Source organism: Botryllus schlosseri, chromosome 11, assembly GCF_051294905.1.
Source record: "Botryllus schlosseri isolate E-star chromosome 11, Bs_hap1, whole genome shotgun sequence".
Taxonomy (NCBI): domain Eukaryota; kingdom Metazoa; phylum Chordata; class Ascidiacea; order Stolidobranchia; family Styelidae; genus Botryllus; species Botryllus schlosseri.
Window position 1 is genome coordinate 15118740 of NC_137246.1, and position 17671 is coordinate 15136410.

Sequence of the window (17671 nt, forward strand, 5' to 3'; positions counted from 1 at the left end):
CCTCCAGTATAAGGAAGTGAGCATAATTTTCTTTGTACTGTTGACATTTCCAGAGTCACAGATTTGTTTTGAATGTGCCTCAACATCTCATGTATTTAGTTGTTTTCCCCCTGAAGTTGCAAGTTCAATTTGTTCAGATGTGACGTTAAATGTACCAGGAAATCAAGATGAGATACCCATTTTCGATTACAAGATAATGAGTCGGCGATATTTGTATTTTCGAGGAAAGTTGCTATTTCATTTCTCAGTTCATACACTCGTGTAAGCATAGCTGCTGGACTCAATGAGCGAACATGACCGATATAGGCCTACATGACATCGCCATATTGATTCTCTGCTTCTAGTAATATCTGACGTAACTGATTCAGTTGATGAGACAAAAATCATATTAACAGTTTTCACTATTGTGGCCAAACCGCTATTCAGGTTTTTTGTCTTGGCACACAATGCCTTCTGGAAAATCAAACTATAGACAGGCTAACTAACATACGGAGGCTAGTTATCTATAATTGAATAGTTTGAAATTCCGTCATTGCGTCTGAGATGCTCCAAGCGTTTTTTGAAGCAAAGGAAGAACACGTTTATTGTCACATCCCGTTAGAGTGATTAACCCTTTAAAGAAGCATGGAACACCTTCGGTTCGGTTCGAGATACACCCGATTGATAAGCACCAGAGATGAGCATGGATTAGGATTAGGTTTTGAAAAAACAGGATTTGTGAAATTTTGTCGGATTTGGATTGGATTTGGATTAGACATTTTTTCAGAACGGATTAGGATTTGGATTGGATTTACCTATTTTCTGGGAGATTGAAATGTCGTGTGGCGAATGGCGACAAACTTTATTCAGATCAGTTATTAATGTACTTATGGTTACTAAGTTATCTTAAATCAAGTGAATCGTTGGTTGCGAAAGAAAATTTTCGAATCCCTCCATTGCATAAATTAGTATTTTTTCTGAATTTCCAGTTGGAGTCGGATTAGGATTGGACATGGACTTGAATATGAAAAAGTTATGGATTTGGATTTGGATTTGAAGGTTCGGATTTGGATTGGATTAGGACATAGAAATTTCAAATCCGCTCATCTCTGATAAGCACTGATCCAGTCTAGTCTATCTCCATCTCCTACTTCAACAACCTTCGTTTTATGGCGTAACAATAGACTAATACGATGTAGGCTACTATTATATCGTAACAATGCCGCATTTTTTTTATGCAGTGCTGCACTGCAGATTGAAACTCATTATGAAGCGGCGGGCCGCATTCTTGTGATAGAGAGAGACAGTTTTTATTGAGCAAAAAATTACGTTCAAAAACAAAATACATGTTGCAGCGATACGGTTCCTTAGGGACCATCTAGTCAGCTGCAGCGATGGAGTACAAAAATCGTCTTTTAATAGAGTCTCGCGTCAAGAATAAATTAAAAACAGGTAGAACAGTGGTAAGTTGGAACAACAACAGAGTAACAGGCAACAATAATAAAGAAGTAAACTAAAGAATGAAATGCAATGAAAACAAAAAATAAATAGAAGATGGATAAATGTACGGAGTTGTCGGTTCAAATTATGAAAAAGAAACAATTTGGCAACATAAGATTATCTAATCCAATATACGGCAATTACAATGCAAATCTAACTAACTTCAATATGACAAGAGTAAATGAGATTTAAATTCGCGACAAAAGGCTGAAAAAGACATTTCCCTCATGGCTAAAGGAATGTCATTCCATATTTTTGGTCCATGATATATGATTGATCTGCGGCACTTACTATTCGTCACACGAGATACAAATAATTTTTTTGAAGTCGAAGACCGAGTACGGTGTGTATGTACGACACTAGATGGCGTGAACATATCACTAAACAAACTTGGGAGATCACCTCGATCATACTTATACATCAATTTAGCAACCTCCAGAGTGCAGAGGTCCTTTACTTTCAAAATGTTCAGGGATTTATATTTGGGGGAGAGTCGTTCCCGTTCTTTCATACCACTGATGTATTTAATTGCCAAATTTTGAAGTACTTCGATTTTCGAATAGTACGTTTTGCAGCTAAGTCCCCAGAAGACTATGCCATAACTGAGCTGACTATGAAAGAGTGAGAAATATAAATTTCTAAGCACAGGTCTTGGGAGACTGTGTCTTAGACGAGAAAAAATCCCTACAACCCTGGAAAGTTTCGTAGTAATTTTATCGATATGGGATTTCCATGATAAATTATCGTCAATGTGAATTCCAAGGTACTTCACACAGGAGATGGGGTTCACATTTGTATTATTCAGATTCAAAAATGGAGAGAAGAATGTAACGGGACTAGGCTTTTGGTTAATGATTAGAATTTGTGTTTTAGACGGATTTATGAGTAGCTTGTTCGCATTCATCCAGGAACTTATTCGATGCATTTGAGTGTGAACTAATTCTTGCAAGATTGGAAGAGAGGAAGCCGAGACATACAAGCATGTGTCATCCGCAAAAAGTGTCGTGTGAAAAGGAGAGCATGCGATCAAGTCGTTCAAGTATATATTGAACAGTAACGGTCCAAGGACCGATCCTTGTGGGATGCCACAGGTAACTAACGATGAAGCAGACTTGACAGAAGATAGATCATCAACATATTGCATGCGGTTTGATAGATAAGATTTTATTAGATTGTGCTGAGAGCCTCTCACCCCATATCGAAATAGTTTATCGAGTAAAAAGCTGTGGTTTACTGTGTCAAAAGCTTTTTGAAGGTCCAGAAAAATACTACAGCCAATTTCATTTTTAGATATTGTTGAATAATATTGAAGAAGAAGGTTGAGTACTGCTTGGTTAGTATTGCAGTTGGTACGAAAGCCAAATTGGTTAGGGTACAGTAGAGGTTCAAAGTACTTATATAGACGTGTATGGATGAGCTTCTCAAACACTATAGCCATGCAAGATAAGATGGATATAGGCCTATAGTTAGACATATCACTTTTGTCCCCTTTTTTATAAACTGGAACCACCCTTGCAATTTTAAGTGAGTTAGGGAAAATTCCATTTTCTACACACTGATTGAAGAAGTGGCAGATGTATGGTGTGATAGCTGGTGTTATTACTTTGAGCAGCTCAACTGGTAACTTATCGTAACCCTCTGCCTTCCCACCCTTCATATTTCTAATTATATCATGTATTTCTGGTTCATTGGCAGGCACCATGAACATGCTGTTAGCATTGCTCTGGAATGGAGGCAAGATGCATCTGTTGTGCGAATTTTTACACTTCAAAGCAAGATTTGGACCAATTGATGTAAAATATTTGTTGAAAGTGCATGCTATAGATGCAGGATCAGATATCACCAGCCCATTTTCATCGATAATTTGGGATGGTTTGGTTGATTTATGTGAGCCAGGATTGATGAGATTCTTTATCCCACGCCACATCTGTTTTTGATTTGAGCTATGTTGATTGAAATATTTGTGAAAGTATGATTTTTTTGCCTTGAATTTGATCTGGTTTAATTTATTTGCATATGTTTTATACTTGATTCGGTCTAATTCAATACCATTTGTGATCCATATACGATGAAGTTTATTCCTTTTCTTAATGGAGCGCAGAATACCTGGAGTGATCCAGGGTTTGAGATGTAACTTGCGTTGTCTACGTGTAAGGCGCTGGATAGGAATGTGTTTGTTGATTAGGTCAGTGATCTGAGATAGAAAGCTCTCAAACTGAGCATCAAGATTTTCTTTGGTGAGCGGCTGTAGATCATTACCAGGAAAATAGTCGAATGATTCAACTAATAATGAAGTCTTGGACTCCATTGTAGGTAGTCTTTTATAAACATAACTACTTTTAAATGGTGTAGATTTGGTAACAACATCGGCCAAAACTGGATAATGGTCTGTAAGATCATTCCGGATAACCAAAGGATGAATAGGGCACGCAGTTAGGTTGGTGTATATGTGATCAAGTAGTGTTGCAGAGTGATGAGTTACTCGAGTCGGTAAAGTGATAAGAGGAGCCGTACCGTGAGAGTTCAAAATATTCAAATGGTCAAGAGTTCCCGTTGTAGTAGATAGTAAGTTGATATTCAAGTCTCCGAGGATGAAAAAAGTTTTCATTTGAGAATTTAGTAATGACAATGTGCGGCCCAGTTCCGCAGAGAAATCTGAGAAGGAGTGACTTGGATGTCTATAGATAACACCAACTATGAAAGAGGGCGAATTGCCGATAGGATGAGCTATTTTGGCCCATATTTGCTCTACACCATGAACATCTAGGTCATAAGTATCTGTCAGCGAAACTGGATAAGTCGATTTTATGTAGAGGCCGACACCACCAGCATTTGTGGGGGATGGTGAATGATAGAAATCAAAACCATCAAGATTAAGATCAGGAGCATCTGTATTGGGTAACTTAGTTTCGGATATTCCTATAATAGATGGTGCATTATGCAGGCTATAAATCATGTCGCTAAGGTCATCAATATGACTAGCTAGAGATCTAAGATTGAGGTGCATTAGAGTAACTTTTTCACGGTGCCCTATGTCATCCAGTTTATGTGCAATGTCATCAATGTCCGAGGAGTAACACTCAAATACATTGCTGAAGTTAAATTTGGAAATGTCTAACATTTGATTATCATGAGGAGTAGCAATTACCGTATCATGTCGTGATGATGTAGAGGACATCTTTGAGAGTTATTTCTTGATAAAATGGACATCTGTACTGAAGTCACTTGATCTTCTGTAAGTCACTTTCATTGCATACTTGAAGAATCGATGCATCATCATTCTTTCTCACCAGAACTCTTCCAAACTTTGTCCAGAGGTATGAGTAGCCATGATTGCTGAGCGCCTAACAGGATCTAGCTGCGGATGGTTGCCAGTAAACTCGGCCCAAGGTAAATTCGGCCCGTCGAATTCGGCCCTCGGTGAATTCGGCCAGGGCCAGCAGAGTAACAATAACAGTTACAATACCATTATCTAACCTGAACCCTAATTCTAACCTAACCCTAATCCTAACCTAACCCTAATTCTAATCCTAACCCTAACACAAATCCTAACCCTAAACCTAACCCCTAACCTCCAAATCATTTGATAATATTATAATTATGTAATATAATACACATTATTAGTAGGGCTGGGCAAAATCGAGTACCTGAGTGATTCGATTCTGAATCACGTATTACGCTTTGAGTCGAGTCGAGTATTCGAGTATCACTCATTATGACGTCACAACAGAATGTACTGTGTCAACGTTCAAATATGTACCTTTTATGCCACTACAACCAATATAATGCTTGTTATCCGTCACATTAACGACGCTTGTGTATTTTTTCGACCATACCGATGTCATTGTACTTCTTGGCAATGTTGTGGGATGATCATGACTTCGAAAATGTGTTATTTCCAGTAACGTTCGTAGCTTTGTACTATGTCTCGTATGCTGCGACACGGCCAATCCAGGTTTCAAGCCTTCCTCAGTGGAAAATAGTGCCCAAACTATAATTCTCGGTAGTAAATTACCTTTCAGTTGCGAGGAGCGTATAATTTCAGTACTCGAAAAAATCCTCTTTTACTACTCGACTCGAATCATTAAAATTAATACTCGATTCCGATTCGAGTACTCGAATCATTGTGCCCAGCCCTAATTATTAGTTCATAATACAATTTCACACAGGCCCGTATTCAGAGACACGTCTCTATCTCAAACTCAAGTCGTGCACGATGGAGCAAAGGCTGAGTCCAGCTCGATTCGAGAGAGCATTTGGTATTCGGATAGGATTTCGAGCGTTGCTCGGTTTCTAGTCTTTACTCGATAGATTTGACAGCTTGATGACTGCTTGCAGATGTCTGCGGTATTGTTAATTGCTCGATCTGGCAATCCGCGGGTTTGGATGTGATGTTGGTTGCCTAGTATTTCCTTCAATTACGTCAACACGTTATATTAGAATTATACGCTATAGATGTATAGACGAAATAACACCGCTCAATAACATGACTATTTGACATACTGTAGTAGCCAAAGCAAATATTTTCAAATAATGAAACACCAGACTTCATCCTGAAGTCTTCCGGCATAAGCACAAGCTATTTATTGGATTACTGATGATGGGTATTGGTACCACGTTGTTGATATTTCCGCCATACACAGGGACGGACGATTTTATCAACTCTATTGCGATAATCAACATTGCGTACATTCATAAAGCGCCAGGTCATCTACAATCGTGTATTGCATTCGTCCGCATCGCCGAGGATTCGGCTCTTGTTAGGATTGGATGATTGCTATCGGGTCAGTCCATCCCAAATCAACTAAATTTTTTACCAAAGATAACCCTATGGTCTTCAATTTCAGTCAGATTGCACTCAAACGGAGACAATCATAGCCTGATCAAAAGAAACCTAATTTTATCAAAATCGGATAAGTCGTTTGAATTTTATCGCAGTTTGAAAAACAGCACTTTTTGAGTTCATTGAACCATGTCAAAATGTCTTTTCCTAAGACCTTATTTTGTAATCGTCATAAAATGGGCTGGGATGGAGTTTTCCTGGGTGAATCAATGTTTTTATGACTGCAGTTAAGCGAACTTTGAATATGAACGAGAATTTGCTGGATTTACCAAAAGGTTATGGGTCAGATGTATCGAGAGGGTAGGGACCTCAATGAAATCAGTCATGCGTGACACAATTTTCCATGCCGATTTGTGAAAAAAGGCATACTTCGATTTTGTTAAGTGAGGTATCGTATAAAAGCTGTTGATGTCTAGCATTCATTCCTATCGTGCTCATAAGTGATTTAGCTCTCATTATTGTTTGTACACGAGTATTTAGTTACCTGGCTTTTCAAGTGCTAATCGCTCCTTTTTTGCAAATTGTTCAGACTAGTTTATTCCAAATCCATGACTGTGCAACGTGCATTCTCACTCAATATAGATGAGATCTCATGCAGGAAAGCAATTGACTGATGGAGTGGTACATAACTGTCATATACCGCAAGGATCTAAGCAGTTTTATAGCCTGAAAACTATGATCATGCCATTTCCTCTGTGTTTAAAGGTATTTTGGGTGATATAATTTATACAGCTGCTCGGTTTTTGATAGATTACGAGTTTACGACCATTACTTGATTAAGTAGCCTATATATAGTAGCTAGCAGTCCTAGCACTATCCATTTCATTCCCTGGTACAAGTGATATCAGACATTTAATCATCCTATTATTCAGTCAAAAATCTGAATACGGAGACAGCCGACGGAGTGCCTAGTTCTATAATTTACATAACATTTGACTCTAACATCTCCGAGTAACCAATATACATAGACAGTCAAGGTAAAATGATCAGTAGAAGGACAACCTTCGTGCTACAATCTGATTCCCAGGCACTGTTTAAGACCTAGTAGTCGAAGTAACATTGTCATCACAATATTTGGGGATATTCTCAAAAATATTTTCTCAAGCTGAGAACTGTTCATATCGCCTCAACAATCGGTCAAATCTCATATAGGTAAACTACATAGCATAGTGGTAGAGCAATCATTCTCTCATCTGGCCAGTCGGGAACACTTGCAAAACATCAAAATTTGGAAATCGATTCCACAGAATTATTAAAACGCTGACCGAGCATGTTTACCCAAACCTATTCACAGATTCTCATTAAATTTCTTTTGGGGAACAGCTATATCTCTTGTACAACACCAGGGTTGTAACCAAGTCACAAGCTTTCAAATCACTAGTCACTCTCACTTTTATAGTTCTGACTCCAGTCGCGTCATTTTCAATTCACCACCGAGTCAAGTAGCCTGAGTTTCAAGTCAGTGCGTAGAGGGGTGATGACTTGAGTCCGACTTGATTTAACTCCGGTTCAACCTACTTATCCCAACTCTGCTCAAGTGATATAAAATGGCTCGGATTCATAATATCGTAATTTTCCTCAGTCCTAACAGTTTCTAGCCCTATTTTCCAAGTATCAAGACTGCTAGACGAAATAACAATGTGGTGAATTTACTATTCTTCAAAACTACAATGAATTGTCTTTCTTGGCAGTCTTAGTCTCGAGTCATATGACTTAGCTCGACTCATGAAGAATGACTCGAATACAAGCCGAGTCAATGCACAAATTTGCTTGAGTCAGGTCATTTAAGGCTCGTGAAAAAATGACTCGAGTCAAGTCAAGTGACTATAGTCATTCCAACCCTGTACATGTACAGCACTTCCGTTGTTACACGAATTCTTAGCTTATGACTTGTAGGACTGTAGGTACGCTGATAGTTTTTGTAATTTGAATAGATCACAAGATTTCAGTTGCAGTTTTGTACCTTTGTGATGATAACAAGTGTTTTGTAGTTGATGTCTCTGTTGATCAAGCTTATACTATATAAAGTATTGCTGCAAATGTAACCCTGGCATTCCTCTTTACCACATCCACATTACTAGTCAGAATGCCTACACAGCAAAAGTTTAAAATAAGTAATGATATAGTTTTCATTGAAAAGTTCATATAAGCATTTCATCCTTATACCGGGTCAGAATCTTCAAATCTCATGTTTTCAAATCATACATGTGACATGGAGCTTTCAAGATTGCAAGAGAAATCTTTGCCACTTACAATGAATAACTCCTATGGAACCAAATAATAAATGTGCCTAGTGCAGTTATCAAAATTATATTTTTCAACCATGCACAGCTGCTATACCGCCAGACTGTTTGAAGATTCATTCATAGAAATTATGTAATGTATTTAAATAATCTATGCACGACTCACTAAAATATGAAATATAAAAAGCAGGAATATAAAGTAAGCCCTGCCCCAAGCGATTTAATATGCCTAATGAAGCATTAATCAATAATATTTGTCAAGAATGTGTATAAAATATATAACCTAAAATACCTTTAGACACATGGAAAATACATGAATATAGTTTTCTTGCTATAATGGAGCTTAGATCCTTGAAATCACTAGTGGCATTGCTTTTATTGGACAGTGCTCATTCTTAGCTTTCATATGATACCTTACTCAATAAATTTGAAGTATACCTTTTTTCACAATTCACCCTGAAAATATTCATCACGCATGACTGGTTTTACTTCAGCCTCACCTTCAGCCCCCCTTTTAACCCCAAACGGCTAGGTTATTATCGTAATAAAAACATTCAAAATTAGTGTTAGGCTATGTACTTTCTGAAAATGTACTCTATTTAAAGCCATAGAGCAAGACTAATTTATATACAAATTCTGAAGTTTATGTTCCAAAAATCATACCTTTTCACGGTTGACTGGGCACAAAAAGTGCTCTTTTTCAAATCCCCATAAATTCTAAACCGCTGAATGGATTTCCGAAGAATAACTTTTGTTCAGTATGAAATATGTCTACGGTGCTTGGGAATTGCATTTAATGCTTATTTTGAAACACATGGTTATCTGCATTTGTGGATTTAGGCTGGAATTACCCATTGTGGACAACAGCTTGTGTGTGGTTTTTCAGTAACATTCATCCTCTATTCGTTTCTACATATCCTGATGCTACGTTTTATATTAGGTGATAAAACAGAGCGTTGTGAGGAATTAACCGATTTTGCGAATCCATCGGAAACCTTTCTGCTGAAAAATGTCCGCCGATTTGGGAATTGCCTACGCAGCCAACGATGAAGCCATATGGCGCTAGAACATGATTTCCTTCTTATAACGGTGCTATATATATTACAGTTGAAATTGTCATTTCAGGCACCAAACATGCTCACAGCGCAATTTCCGCAATATATTCAGTGCCAAACTGTAAAAAAGGGAATGAGTAAGGCCTCGAGTTTGCCCACGGCTTGACTCGGAAAACGCTTGCTCAATCGCCGCATTTCGAGATCGACTCCAACCTCAGATCGTCATTGAATACCATAACCACAAAAGTGCAACTCGAAAGAGCGCCAAGTTCGACTCCAGTCGAACTCAAACTCGTTCTCTCGCTTCGCTTTCTGAATACCGATTCTTACGCAATGTTGACGCAAAATGCGTTTGAGCACTCAGTAAGGTTTCTTGAATACAGGCCACAATGTTCTCCGAGGGCCGAATATACCGATTGAATTCGGCTATCGGTAAATTCGGCCTCGTAAACATCGGCATATATATATACATATATATATTTATACGCATACCCTGTTCTCCAAATCACATGATAATAATATAATTATGAAATTAATTCACATTAATAGTTGGTAATACATTTTTATAAAAAATTCTCCGAGGGCAGAATTGACCGAGTAACCAGTGAAGTGACTGGTGAATTCGGCCGTCGGTAAATTCGGCCCTCGTGAATATCCGCGCTATCTCCCGTGATTACGCGATCTACGCATACTCTGACATCCAAATCACTTAATAATAGTATAATTATGTAATTAATTCATGTTAACGGTTGGTAATACATTTTAATACAATATTCTCGGTGGGCCGAATTTACTGATGTAATGGCCGAATTTGCCTGGGCCGAATTTACTTTGGGGCGAGTTTACTGGCAACCGCTGCGGATACCAATTTTCGAGTCTTTGGTATGACCTACCGCTCGAGAAGCCGGACGCATAACCATTACACTATCTCGCTCGCAACATGCAGGTTTGGATTAGTTACTGACTGTGCCTATCTATCATCTAATTGGTTTGATTGGTTAACTCAGGGGTGGGCAAACTGCGGCCCGCGAGAGTCTGAGGAAACCTATTGAAAATATTGATAAAATCGAATTAATGCAAGGACTTGACGTGAATAAACTTTTTCTTAGTGTATTTCACCATAATAATTGTAAGGCAGTGGTTCTCAAACTGGAGGGAGGGGGGCGTGAAAGCATCGGAAGGGGGCACGAAGCTGAGCTCGACTGAAAAATTTTTTTGCGCCCCGCGCGATTCAACTTCAGTTCATAATTTTTCCTCTGTATTTAGTCTCAATTTCATATTCAAAAATCAAATCATCCACAGTGGTAACCTTCCATGCCATCAAACTACCCGTTAAGTTTGCTAGCATCCTGGTTGCGTTTTGTGATATGACGATAAGGGGGCCGCGAAATCTTTCACCATCATAAGGAGGGGCGGGGTCGTGTCTTAAGAAGTTTAAGAACCACTGTTCTAAGGTAAATACTTCCTATATTATTTTTTATGTTTTATTTCTTGCGCGGCAGCCCGATCTCAAGGCCCACGCAGTTTGAAACATCTGCTAAACATCACAGAAATCCTAAACGAGATTGACATAATTCGATTCACGAGTGTGATGTCAGATTGGACACTCCAGTTCTAATTATTTCAATGATGTGCTTATAAAAAACGATTAGCGCGTGTCTTAGGTAGATTCGTTCTCTGTATGCGTAGAATTTGGGTATTTATATTGTATCTACATATAGTAGAAGCGTGTTTGAAGCTAACACGGTTGTGATGCTGTCAGCATTGTATGTCCTGGAATTGAATCAAAAGTGGAATTAGTAAATCTATGAATAGATCGCTGCTCACAGATTTCAATTTCAATCCTGTTCTAAGAATCGGGATAACCGAGTTTCATCTCTATAGTTTTGACAAATTGGTTATTGAGGTCGACCAGCCTATGAAATCTCGCCAGTCGCCACTATGTTTCTGACGCGTGTACAATATCATCAAAGCAATGGTTTGTTTTAAATGAGCACATATATTATCTCCATGTCCTCACTATATAATCAAATACCACTATTCGTTTTGGTTATAATCCCAATTTTATATATAGTGCGGCCCGCGAATGGATTCAGAATTTGAATGCGGCCCGCGAGCTCAAAAGTTTGCCCACCCCTGGGTTAACTTATAGATAAATTCACGATTGTAAGGTGGGGATAATTGGTTAATCCACTTGTTATAGACTAGTCCCAGGCTGGGATGCAGATAACTAGGGTGGGTAAACCGGTTAACCTTATAGTTATATGTGGCGTAGGTGTCAGTCGTCTGTACAAGAACCCCAGAGAAAGACCCAACCAAGGTCGAATACGAGGAAGAAAATGAAAAGAGCGAGGAAGTATCAAAGCTCATAGGTCAATACCGAACACTGGTATATGGGACATCATAACTCGTAATATGCCCAGAATATACCGTGGTGGGTGTTGGACTGGTATTGGTAGACTCGGCTTGATTGTTTCTACGTCCTATTTGTTCCGTGTAAATTTCTTGAAATGAATTTGCCGTTCCGTCTGTTTCGGAATACTATCACTATATCGCCAAGTTATGACAATTTCGATCATAAATGTCATGCCAACACCCCCAAAATACTTTTTTTTTACCATCATGTAAATTGTGAAGTACTATGAAACCAAAACCACTTCAGGGAGTAGGCAAAACCTATACTTAAATAGGCCTACTGGTATTCTGAAAAAGTTGAAGTGTTTTGTTAATGAGTTGTCACTAGGGCGATTTTTTTACCTAAAACGGAAGATTTTGACCTAAAACAAACTTGGTTTTGGCCTCACGTATTCAAATTAGGTGTTTTTGCACAAAATATTGAAATTGTACTACTTTTTTCCTTTCTGGTTGGAACTGTCTGTCCTGACGAAGTAGTCTGGCCTGAAAAAACGTTTTTGACTTGAAAACTGACAATTTTTTACATGAAGAACCTTGTATTTCGATGAAATCTGGCCCTATGAAGAATTCCAGTAGTTACATCACATATTATGATAGAAATAATTTAAATTTGCTGTAATACAGCGAAAGATGCTTTCCGACATTCTCGGTAGAAAGTGTCTGTCCATACTGTAGCTTGCCAAGAATGGAGAAAGAACGTTCAACAGCAGCAGTTATTGACTGACAACACTGAAGTTGTGCTTACACTGCTGGTGAAACAGCGTGTTGCTTCATTCTGACAATGTTGTCTACATCACAATTTTTTATTGTGCGCTTCTTGATATGAGAACCATGCAATGCCCAAGCAGTCTTACTTCAGTTAGGATATTGCGGTACGTTGAGTCGTTGACCATAACACCATGTCAACCTATTTGTTTCATTTCACCGTTTGATTCACAACGAGCAGACAATGGGCAATCTACAACGGTAGGCCTATAAAGCAGGCTACAAGCTCTAAAATATCGAATGATAAGTAGGGGTGTTCTCAAATTGTACTGGCTACAAATTGTTAGGTTACCTAATTTAAGCCTATACACCAAATTCGGTTCAATTCCAGCCAGTAGCCACATTGCTACAGAAGTGCAAAATCTATGATACAAACGAAATGCAGAGGTCAAAAAAATTTGACAAATTTTGACCTAACGCTACAATTTTGACAAAATCTTGACATGTCAAAAAAAAATCGCCCTAGTTATGACCATATCTGGAAAATGGTGTAATGCTAAGGTAGCTACGGGACGTGCTAAATCAACACCTCAGTTACTTTTTATACTGCCCCTATTGCTCGGACCTTCGTTTTTTTCTGGCCCAGTTTCTCAAAATCGACCCCAAGGGGCAATATCCCCCAGCTAGAGAACCACTGGTAGACGAGGAGATTTGTGATCCCTGATTTGAGCCCGGAGAAGTTATTTTTAGAAATCGTGCTGTACTGCTAAGTTGGCCTCAATGTGTATGTTAGGCTATACCGTTCCGGACTGGCACAGGTACTGGACCTCATGTTGGTTTTTAGAGAATTGATGTCAGAACTATTTTGATTATAGACTAGAACATAATTTAGACTTCGATATTGAAGTACATCGTGAATTTGTATTAGAACACCCTAATTCCGGTCGTATCTCTGTCAATCATGTAATTATTCAAATCTCAGGGGTCATAGTGTGGATTACTAACCTATGCACCATGGCACCCGAAGTTGGGCCTCTTATTTTCATATTCTAGCTACCTGGTTTTCAGTTACACCCAACTAGGTGAACGTGACGCTGTGCATCGCGGATTGGAAATGGCGCAGGATCAATTTGTAGATGTGGATAAGCTGTTGAGCACATACTTTTCAGAAGACGAGGATCGTTATTCGTCCGATTGGGATTTTAAGACGGTGATTACACGAAGTAAGATTAAGTAATCTAATTTTGGTTTGGAAATATTTGAGGAATGGTCCCGGCAACAAATTTTGCGGGCACATTCACTTTGTCATGAATTGAGGTGTGAACATGTGACGTTCGGGGTGTATGGCCCTTGAGGACCATATGCAGGCGCGTAGCCAGGGGGGTTTCGGGGGTCGGTACCCCCTCCTAGAAGCGTGAAACCACCTTCTTGAACGCGAATCCCCATTCTTTTGAAATGACCCGTTCTGACGCTAATGGTCGGTTGCAATTCAATAAGTCGTATTATCAATTAACGAAAGGCGTGTTGCCAATTAGAGAGATTCGTCCGTGCGCGATGCACTGCACAAGTGCACAATGTAATGCGACACGAACATCCACTGAGATGATTGCGAAATTGGGTCACGTGCTCGGCAATAGTTGCAGTCCTGATTAATCGCGTCTGCGACAAGCCTTAGTTCCGCTGGCTTGAATAATCTCATCTGCAATAGGCCCGGTGTGCACTATATCATCGCTGACCTACACAATCGCATCTGCAAGCGGCCTAGTATACGAAAGATAACGCTAGCCTAACTACCGCGTCTCGGGCCTACCATGCTTTGGCTCCTATTTCCCAATGGCTCGGATAAAATGGTCGATAAGTATATGCTGATTAGCGATTGTGAGTAAAGAGTGACATCTCGAAACAGAGATGGAAGCGGGCCGGGTGAGCCGGACCCGAACCCGGCCCGAACCCGACAAGTTCAGCCCGAACCCGGCCCGAACCCGACGGTCGAGTTTTGAGCCCGTTTCGGCCCGAAACCAAGTTCAAATAGCAATTTTCAACTGTTGCGAGCAAATAAGCTGATATACGATTCAAATTTCGAGCTTTTCAACGCTTTCAATGCTCTCACTTTGTTTTCTTTCGATAGCAATCTTGCATATGGCAAGAGAACTTAATATATCTGAATGAGAATACGCTGCAAACAGCCCCTTAGTTCCACCATCCTTTTTGCAAATTATGTGAACTGTATTAAATGGTTCAATATTAAACTAAATTAAAGAAATAAAGGAATGAAATTGGCCAAGATCAGAAAAAATAGTGTGTTCAAAATACAAGTCAACTGTCATCCATACAAAGGGCGTTGCATTCACACGGTATACGAAGAATTGATTATTTCAATAGCCTCAACAGTTACTGGATACAGTCGGGTTCGTCTCTCAATTTGTAAATGGGTAATGTATTGCATCTTATCAATTCGTTCTCAATCAATTCTCTATTCTCTATTTTGGCTGGTGACTATCAACGTAGTTTACCAGTTCTACGTATATGTGAGCGATACAGCGCCTTCTTGCGTGTATATTCAACTCTATATCCGTTTAGCGGTTCAGAATCAGGGACCACTCAATATGTATTTCAGACAGCTAGCAAAATGCAATGATGCAATCATGCCTCATACTTCGAAATGGCAACTTGACTTGAATTGTGACTTGACTCGTGACTTGACTTGACTTGACTCGACTTGACTCGAGTCACCTCCAAAAATCGAGTGACTTGACTTGACTCGAGTCAGCTTTGAAAATCGATTGACTTGACTTGACTCGAGTCAAAATGCGCAATGACTCGAAATGACTCGTGACTCGAAGGTAGTGACTTGATCCCAACACTGCTATATAACAATACTACCGCTGTCACATAGCCTAATACAATATAAGTTAGTTTCGGTATAGACCTAAAGCAATTCACCATGGACGACAAAATCACTATGGCGCATCTAAAAGCTTTCTTTAATAAATATTAACACCGCCGTAACACATCTATCGATCAATTCTGCTGTGCCACAACGGAAGCCGTCGTGTCATCACCTGCTTCTAGCTGTTCAGTTCAGCAATCAGCATGCCTCATCGAAATTAAAACTAAATTGGTAGTAATCCAGGCTCCAGCATGGTAATCCATCCATCCGTAAGTCATGTTTTCGTCACAATGTGGCCTGATTGCATGAACAATGATCAATGTCTGGCGTATTTGGGACACTTGTTTACTATTTAGCTGACATTGTTTCATTATTCAATCATAGTCTTCGGGCCGTCTTATAATGAAGTTTATCTGGGTTCGTACTTCGTATAAAATTTATTCACAGATATTGCCATACTTATACGTGATAAGGTATTGGTGTATCTTATATGTAGTTGTGCCACATTCGAACAAAATTGCAAATCAAATTTGTATATGAAGTCAATGCTTTTCGTAGTGACTATTCGGCCCGATTCAATCCCGATAATTTTTATAACTTTGGGCCCGAACCCGGCCCGAACCCGAAAAGCCCGGCCCGACTTCCATCTCTGTCTCGAAACTGAATTACATCGAATGTGCGCAAACATATGCGACGCGTCCGTACGTACTCGTACATGCGTAATTGATTTCCGCTAATACTTGAACATAGCCATCAAAAGCTGTGTGTCAAGGCTAAAAAGAGGTAAGGTTTGAACCACCTGAAATTGGCGTCATTATAGCCCGTATTCGATAAAAACTGGTACATTTTGACTTGCTCAAATCGTCGCAGAGGCTATGTAAGACGCATTGCTAAGCGCGCGTATTTAATTGTTTGACGCATTGGTTGGCCTTCCTACACAATCGCATCTGCAATAAGTGTAGTGGTCATAGGCGCCGAACCTGGGCATGCAAGGCATGCCAGGCATGCCTAGACATTTTTTTAGGCATGCGGCATGCCTAGAATTCGGTTCGGCATGAATCGGCATAATCCCCGATTGTGTTATTTAGAACGAATCGCAATGTATTTCCGTTTACGACATTACCTGCTACCGCTTATGTGAGCGAGGTAACCCATTGCGCGCGGCCAATTAGCTACAAGCGCGTTGCCAATTAACGAGATATGTCTGTGCACAATGTAACGCGACACGATCTCCCGCTGAGATGATCGCGAAATTGTGTCATTGATTGCCGTGCGTTCGGCAATCATCGCTTGGGACGCTTGCCTGCTTTATCGCGTCTCCTACAAGCCTAGTTTCACTCGCTTGAGCATGATGAACAATCACATCAGCAGTAGGCCCGGTGCCATCGCTGCCTGCACATTCGCATCTGCATTGGCGCACACGATATTATCGCTTGCCTACACAATCGCATCTGCAACAGGCCTGGTACGAAAGATATCATCGCTGGCTAACTATCGCGTCTAGAGCCGAGCATGCGTTGGCTCCCATCTCTCGAGCCTAGCATGCGCTAGCTCCAATCTTTCGATGGCTTGGTGACAATGCCGTTAGGTGTTTGTTGGTTAGCGATTGTAATTAAAGAGCGACATCGCTAACCTGAATGACATCGAATGTCCGCAGACATGTGCGATTGTGAGTGCGCCGTGCATGCGTAAGTGAATCCCGCTAATACCTAAACATAACCATCAGAAGATGTGTGTCAACTGTCAAGGCTTGAGTTGTAAAAGACGGGAAAGGTTTGAATAACCTGAAATCGGCGCCATTATAGAACAGATTCCATAACAACTCTGACATTTTGCCTTGCGCTAATCGTCGCCGAGGTTACGTGAAACGCGTTGATAAGCGGCGTATTTAATTGTTCGCTAGCGATCAGGGACTCGCTAATTGACAGCACTTCCGGACTCGTTGACAAGCTTATCATACGCGTGAGTTGGTTAACACGCAGATATTGCATAATCGGCATTTATGCAGGCACTTAACCCTCATGAATTGATGCTATATTAT

The 17671-nt window shown here is 39.9% G+C and overlaps 1 protein-coding gene and 1 long non-coding RNA gene across 2 annotated transcripts in view; one reads left to right on the forward strand and one right to left on the reverse strand.

Annotated features, from left to right (window-relative positions):
- The window catches only part of LOC145451129 (E3 ubiquitin-protein ligase DCST1-like), a 58702-nt gene that overhangs the window by 18687 nt on the left and 22344 nt on the right, over positions 1 to 17671 (reverse strand). The window lies entirely within an intron of this gene.
- On the forward strand, positions 1567 to 3548 carry LOC145451151 (uncharacterized). The gene is made up of 2 exons (XR_013918697.1): positions 1567 to 2570; positions 3175 to 3548. It is a non-coding gene; the product is annotated as an uncharacterized LOC145451151 (long non-coding RNA).